The sequence below is a fragment of the Lactuca sativa genome, chromosome 4, assembly GCF_002870075.4.
Source record: "Lactuca sativa cultivar Salinas chromosome 4, Lsat_Salinas_v11, whole genome shotgun sequence".
NCBI lineage: Eukaryota > Viridiplantae > Streptophyta > Magnoliopsida > Asterales > Asteraceae > Lactuca > Lactuca sativa.
This window is the reverse complement of record NC_056626.2, coordinates 390995468-391004318: the sequence shown is the minus strand read 5'-3', so window position 1 is coordinate 391004318 and position 8851 is coordinate 390995468.

Sequence of the window (8851 nt, the reverse complement as noted above, 5' to 3'; positions counted from 1 at the left end):
AAAGGAAAATCTGATGTAAGTACAATCAATCGTTGGTTTGAAGGGAAATGAAGAAAATATCAAAGTGGGAAATTTTCAGAGCAACAAATCAAGAATGCATTTGACAAGTTCGCAAATAACTCTTCCACTGCAAGTTCATCACCTCATCATTCGCAAGTTCCGGTTCAAAAATGGAAACCAGTTATCAAAAATGCGAATGTTGTGAAGGATAAGATTACAATCAATGGAAATCCAAAACTATTGAATGACTATATTTTAATATCTAGATCTGATGATGTTGATATAATGGATTCCGTCACAAACAAAGTGAAAACATGGTTTTTAAATTCAAAGAATTTGTTTCATTCTACTAATGATGGACCCAACAAGTCTTGGGTTCCTAAATTTTTCCAATAAATGCAGGTGATGTGTGACGAGCAATATGATACGAAATGGTATATTGATAGTGGTTGCTCTCGTCATATGACTGGCAGAAAGGAAAACTTGCGACATTATAAAAGCTTGGAAAATGCAGGAGTAGTCAAATTTGGGAACAATCACAGGTGTGAAGTAAAAGGCTATGGGAAAGTCACAAATGGACAATTCATTGTGAACAGAGTTGCTTATGTTGAAGGACTCCAACATAATTTGATAAGTGTGTCACAACTTGTTGTTGGTACTGGAAACCAAGTTGTATTTAATGAAGAAGGAAGTATCATTTCAAATGTGAAGTCCAATGAAGTACTTAAATCCAAAAGATATGGTGATATGTTTACACTGGACATCAAACAAATAAATTCAAGTTTTCATAAACCAATAAATTCTGTTGACAAAATTCCATATGTTCGCAAATATGACAACAATAGAAAATTTGAGAATTCGCAAAAATTTGTAAATAATCAAAAGTTTCAAAATGTTGGCAAATTCACGAATATATCTTCAAGTTTGAAAGATTCAACTGAAGCAAAAGTGGAATTTTCACCAAAACAACCAAAATTTCCAAATCCTTCAGTCTTAAAACCGACCAAATTGTCATATACAAAAGGAAAATCTGATGTAAGTACAATCAATCGTTGGTTTGAAGGGAAATGAAGAAAATATCAAAGTGGGAAATTTTAAGAGCAACAAATCAAGAATGCATTTGACAAGTTCGCAAATAACTCTTCCACTGCAAGTTCATCATCTCATCATTCGCAAGTTCCGGTTCAAAAATGGAAACCAGTTATCAAAAATGCGAATGTTGTGAAGGATAAGATTACAATCAATGGAAATCCAAAACTATTGAATGACTATATTTTAATATCTAGATCTGATGATGTTGATATAATGGATTCCGTCACAAACAAAGTGAAAACATGGTTTTTAAATTCAAAGAATTTGTTTCATTCTACTAATGATGGACCCAACAAGTCTTGGGTTCCTAAACTTTTCCAATAAATGCAGGTGATGTGTGACGAGCAATATGATACGAAATGGTATATTGATAGTGGTTGCTCTCGTCATATGACTGGCAGAAAGGAAAACTTGCGACATTATAAAAGCTTGGAAAATGCAGGAGTAGTCAAATTTGGGAACAATCACAGGTGTGAAGTAAAAGGCTATGGGAAAGTCACAAATGGACAATTCATTGTGAACAGAGTTGCTTATGTTGAAGGACTCCAACATAATTTGATAAGTGTGTCACAACTTGTTGTTGGTACTGGAAACCAAGTTGTATTTAATGAAGAAGGAAGTATCATTTCAAATGCGAAGTCCAATGAAGTACTTCTTAAATCCAAAAGATATGGTGATATGTTTACACTGGACATCAAACAAATAAATTCAAGTTTTCATAAACCAATAAATTCTGTTGACAAAATTCCATATGTTCGCAAATATGACAACAATAGAAAATTTGAGAATTAGCAAAAATTTGTAAATAATTAAAAGTTTCAAAATGTTGGCAAATTCACGAATATATCTTCAAGTTTGAAAGATTCAACTGAAGCAAAAGTGGAATTTTCACCAAAACAACCAAAATTTCCAAATCCTTCAGTCTTAAAACCGACGAAAGTGTCATATACAAAAGGAAAATCTGATGTAAGTACAATCAATCGTTGGTTTGAAGGGAAATGAAGAAAATATCAAAGTGGGAAATTTTCAGAGCAACAAATCAAGAATGCATTTGACAAGTTCGCAAATAACTCTTCCACTGCAAGTTCATCACCTCATCATTCGCAAGTTCCGGTTCAAAAATGGAAACCAGTTATCAAAAATGCGAATGTTGTGAAGGATAAGATTACAATCAATGGAAATCCAAAACTATTGAATGACTATATTTTAATATCTAGATCTGATGATGTTGATATAATGGATTCCGTCACAAACAAAGTGAAAACATGGTTTTTAAATTCAAAGAATTTGTTTCATTCTACTAATGATGGACCCAACAAGTCTTGGGTTCCTAAACTTTTCCAATAAATGCAGGTGATGTGTGACGAGCAATATGATACGAAATGGTATATTGATAGTGGTTGCTCTCGTCATATGACTGGCAGAAAGGAAAACTTGCGACATTATAAAAGCTTGGAAAATGCAGGAGTAGTCAAATTTGGGAACAATCACAGGTGTCAAGTAAAAGGCTATGGGAAAGTCACAAATGGACAATTCATTGTGAACAGAGTTGCTTATGTTGAAGGACTCCAACATAATTTGATAAGTGTGTCACAACTTGTTGTTGGTACTGGAAACCAAGTTGTATTTAATAAAGAAGGAAGTATCATTTCAAATGTGAAGTCCAATGAAGTACTTCTTAAATCCAAAAGATATGGTGATATGTTTACACTGGACATCAAACAAATAAATTCAAGTTTTCATAAACCAATAAATTCTGTTGACAAAATTCCATATGTTCGCAAATATGACAACAATAGAAAATTTGAGAATTAGCAAAAATTTGTAAATAATTAAAAGTTTCAAAATGTTGGCAAATTCACGAATATATCTTCAAGTTTGAAAGATTCAACTGAAGCAAAAGTGGAATATTCACCAAAACAACCAAAATTTCCAAATCCTTCAGTCTTAAAACCGACCAAAGTGTCATATACAAAAGGAAAATCTGATGTAAGTACAATCAATCGTTGGTTTGAAGGGAAATGAAGAAAATATCAAAGTGGGAAATTTTCAGAGCAACAAATCAAGAATGCATTTGACAAGTTCGCAAATAACTCTTCCACTGCAAGTTCATCATCTCATCATTCGCAAGTTCCGGTTCAAAAATGGAAACCAGTTATCAAAAATGCGAATGTTGTGAAGGATAAGATTACAATCAATGGAAATCCAAAACTATTGAATTACTATATTTTAATATCTAGCTCTGATGATGTTGATATAATGGATTCCGTCACAAACAAAGTGAAAACATGGTTTTTAAATTCAAAGAATTTGTTTCAGTCTACTAATGATGGACCCAACAAGTCTTGGGTTCCTAAATTTTTCCAATAAATGCAGGTGATGTGTGATGAGCAATATGATACGAAATGGTATATTGATAGTGGTTGCTCTCGTCATATGACTGGCAGAAAGGAAAACTTGCGACATTATAAAAGCTTGGAAAATTCAGGAGTAGTCAAATTTGGGAACAATCACAGGTGTCAAGTAAAAGGCTATGGGAAAGTCACAAATGGACAATTCATTGTGAACAGAGTTGCTTATGTTGAAGGACTCCAACATAATTTGATAAGTGTGTCACAACTTGTTGTTGGTACTGGAAACCAAGTTGTATTTAATGAAGAAGGAAGTATCATTTCAAATGTGAAGTCCAATGAAGTACTTCTTAAATCCAAAAGATATGGTGATATGTTTACACTGGACATCAAACAAATAAATTCAAGTTTTCATAAACCAATAAATTCTGTTGACAAAATTCCATATGTTCGCAAATATGACAACAATAGAAAATTTGAGAATTCGCAAAAATTTGTAAATAATCAAAAGTTTCAAAATGTTGGCAAATTCACGAATATATCTTCAAGTTTGAAAGATTCAACTGAAGCAAAAGTGGAATTTTCACCAAAACAACCAAAATTTCCAAATCCTTCAGTCTTAAAACCGACCAAAGTGTCATATACAAAAGAAAAATCTGATGTAAGTACAATCAATCGTTGGTTTGAAGGGAAATGAAGAAAATATCAAAGTGGGAAATGTTCAGAGCAACAAATCAAGAATGCATTTGACAAGTTCGCAAATAACTCTTCCACTACAAGTTCACCATCTCATCATTCGCAAGTTCCGGTTCAAAAATGGAAACCAGTATTCAAAAATGCGAATGTTGTGAAGGATAAGATTACAATCAATGGAAATCCAAAACTATTGAATGACTATATTTTAATATCTAGATCTGATGATGTTGATATAATGGATTCTGTCACAAACAAAGTGAAAACATGGTTTTTAAATTCAAAGAATTTGTTTCATTCTACTAATGATGGACCCAACAAGTCTTGGGTTCCTAAATTTTTCCAATAAATGCAGGTGATGTGTGACGAGCAATATGATACGAAATGGTATATTGATAGTGGTTGCTCTCGTCATATGACTGGCAGAAAGGAAAACTTGCGACATTATAAAAGCTTGGAAAATGCAGGAGTAGTCAAATTTGGGAACAATCACAGGTGTCAAGTAAAAGGCTATGGGAAAGTCACAAATGGACAATTCATTGTGAACAGAGTTGCTTATGTTGAAGAACTCCAACATAATTTGATAAGTGTGTCACAACTTGTTGTTGGTACTGGAAACCAAGTTGTATTTAATGAAGAAGGAAGTATCATTTCATATGTGAAGTCCAATGAAGTACTTCTGAAATCCAAAAGATATGGTGATATGTTTACACTGGACATCAAACAAATAAATTCAAGTTTTCATAAACCAGTAAATTCTGTTGACAAAATTCCATATGTTCGCAAATATGACAACAATAGAAAATTTGAGAATTCGCAAAAATTTGTAAATAATCAAAAGTTTCAAAATGTTGGCAAATTCACGAATATATCTTCAAGTTTGAAAGATTCAACTGAAGCAAAAGTGGAATTTTCACCAAGACAACCAAAATTTCCAAATCCTTCAGTCTTAAAACCGACCAAAGTGTCATATACAAAAGAAAAATCTGATGTAAGTACAATCAATCGTTGGTTTGAAGGGAAATGAAGAAAATATCAAAGTGGGAAATGTTCAGAGCAACAAATCAAGAATGCATTTGACAAGTTCGCAAATAACTCTTCCACTACAAGTTCACCATCTCATCATTCGCAAGTTCCGGTTCAAAAATGGAAACCAGTATTCAAAAATGCGAATGTTGTGAAGGATAAGATTACAATCAATGGAAATCCAAAACTATTGAATGACTATATTTTAATATCTAGATCTGATGATGTTGATATAATGGATTCTGTCACAAACAAAGTGAAAACATGGTTTTTAAATTCAAAGAATTTGTTTCATTCTACTAATGATGGACCCAACAAGTCTTGGGTTCCTAAATTTTTCCAATAAATGCAGGTGATGTGTGACGAGCAATATGATACGAAATGGTATATTGATAGTGGTTGCTCTCGTCATATGACTGGCAGAAAGGAAAACTTGCGACATTATAAAAGCTTGGAAAATGCAGGAGTAGTCAAATTTGGGAACAATCACAGGTGTCAAGTAAAAGGCTATGGGAAAGTCACAAATGGACAATTCATTGTGAACAGAGTTGCTTATGTTGAAGAACTCCAACATAATTTGATAAGTGTGTCACAACTTGTTGTTGGTACTGGAAACCAAGTTGTATTTAATGAAGAAGGAAGTATCATTTCATATGTGAAGTCCAATGAAGTACTTCTGAAATCCAAAAGATATGGTGATATGTTTACACTGGACATCAAACAAATAAATTCAAGTTTTCATAAACCAGTAAATTCTGTTGACAAAATTCCATATGTTCGCAAATATGACAACAATAGAAAATTTGAGAATTCGCAAAAATTTGTAAATAATCAAAAGTTTCAAAATGTTGGCAAATTCACGAATATATCTTCAAGTTTGAAAGATTCAACTGAAGCAAAAGTGGAATTTTCACCAAAACAACCAAAATTTCCAAATCCTTCAGTCTTAAAACCGACCAAAGTGTCATATACAAAAGAAAAATCTGATGTAAGTACAATCAATCGTTGGTTTGAAGGGAAATGAAGAAAATATCAAAGTGGGAAATTTTCAGAGCAACAAATCAAGAATGCATTTGACAAGTTCGCAAATAACTCTTCCACTACAAGTTCATCATCTCATCATTCGCAAGTTCCGGTTCAAAAATGGAAACCAGTATTCAAAAATGCGAATGTTGTGAAGGATAAGATTACAATCAATGGAAATCCAAAACTATTGAATGACTATATTTTAATATCTAGATCTGATGATGTTGATATAATGGATTCTGTCACAAACAAAGTGAAAACATGGTTTTTAAATTCAAAGAATTTGTTTCATTCTACTAATGATGGACCCAACAAGTCTTGGGTTCCTAAATTTTTCCAATAAATGCAGGTGATGTGTGACGAGCAATATGATACGAAATGGTATATTGATAGTGGTTGCTCTCGTCATATGACTGGCAGAAAGGAAAACTTGCGACATTATAAAAGCTTGGAAAATGCAGGAGTAGTCAAATTTGGGAACAATCACAGGTGTGAAGTAAAAGGCTATGGGAAAGTCACAAATGGACAATTCATTGTGAACAGAGTTGCTTATGTTGAAGGACTCCAACATAATTTGATAAGTGTGTCACAACTTGTTGTTGGTACTGGAAACCAAGTTGTATTTAATGAAGAAGGAAGTATCATTTCAAATGTGAAGTCCAATGAAGTACTTCTTAAATCCAAAAGATATGGTGATATGTTTACACTGGACATCAAACAAATAAATTCAAGTTTTCATAAACCAATAAATTCTGTTGACAAAATTCCATATGTTCGCAAATATGACAACAATAGAAAATTTGAGAATTCGCAAAAATTTGTAAATAATCAAAAGTTTCAAAATGTTGGCAAATTCACGAATATATCTTCAAGTTTGAAAGATTCAACTGAAGCAAAAGTGGAATTTTCACCAAAACAACCAAAATTTCCAAATCCTTCAGTCTTAAAACCGACCAAAGTGTCATATACAAAAGAAAAATCTGATGTAAGTACAATCAATCGTTGGTTTGAAGGGAAATGAAGAAAATATCAAAGTGGGAAATTTTCAGAGCAACAAATCAAGAATGCATTTGACAAGTTCGCAAATAACTCTTCCACTACAAGTTCATCATCTCATCATTCGCAAGTTCCGGTTCAAAAATGGAAACCAGTATTCAAAAATGCGAATGTTGTGAAGGATAAGATTACAATCAATGGAAATCCAAAACTATTGAATGACTATATTTTAATATCTAGATCTGATGATGTTGATATAATGGATTCTGTCACAAACAAAGTGAAAACATGGTTTTTAAATTCAAAGAATTTGTTTCATTCTACTAATGATGGACCCAACAAGTCTTGGGTTCCTAAATTTTTCCAATAAATGCAGGTGATGTGTGACGAGCAATATGATACGAAATGGTATATTGATAGTGGTTGCTCTCGTCATATGACTGGCAGAAAGGAAAACTTGCGAGATTATAAAAGCTTGGAAAATGCAGGAGTAGTCAAATTTGGGAACAATCACAGGTGTCAAGTAAAAGGCTATGGGAAAGTCACAAATGGACAATTCATTGTGAACAGAGTTGCTTATGTTGAAGGACTCCAACATAATTTGATAAGTGTGTCACAACTTGTTGTTGGTACTGGAAACCAAGTTGTATTTAATGAAGAAGGAAGTATCATTTCAAATGCGAAGTCCAATGAAGTACTTCTTAAATCCAAAAGATATGGTGATATGTTTACACTGGACATCAAACAAATAAATTCAAGTTTTCATAAACCAATAAATTCTGTTGACAAAATTCCATATGTTCGCAAATATGACAACAATAGAAAATTTGAGAATTCACAAAAATTTGTAAATAATCAAAAGTTTCAAAATGTTGGCAAATTCACGAATATATCTTCAAGTTTGAAAGATTCAACTGAAGCAAAAGTGGAATTTTCACCAAAACAACCAAAATTTCCAAATCCTTCAGTCTTAAAACCGACCAAAGTGTCATATACAAAAGGAAAATCTGATGTAAGTACAATCAATCGTTGGTTTGAAGGGAAATGAAGAAAATATCAAAGTGGGAAATTTTCAGAGCAACAAATCAAGAATGCATTTGACAAGTTCGCAAATAACTCTTCCACTGCAAGTTCATCATCTCATCATTCGCAAGTTCCGGTTCAAAAATGGAAACCAGTTATCAAAAATGCGAATGTTGTGAAGGATAAGATTACAATCAATGGAAATCCAAAACTATTGAATGACTATATTTTAATATCTAGATCTGATGATGTTGATATAATGGATTCTGTCACAAACAAAGTGAAAACATGGTTTTTAAATTCAAAGAATTTGTTTCATTCTACTAATGATGGACCCAACAAGTCTTGGGTTCCTAAATTTTTCCAATAAATGCAGGTGATGTGTGACGAGCAATATGATACGAAATGGTATATTGATAGTGGTTGCTCTCGTCATATGACTGGCAGAAAGGAAAACTTGCGACATTATAAAAGATTGGAAAATGCAGGAGTAGTCCAATTTGGGAACAATCACAGGTGTCAAGTAAAAGGCTATGGGAAAGTCACAAATGGACAATTCATTGTGAACAGAGTTGCTTATGTTGAAGGACTCCAACATAATTTGATAAGTGTGTCACAACTTGTTGTTGGTACTGGAAACCAAG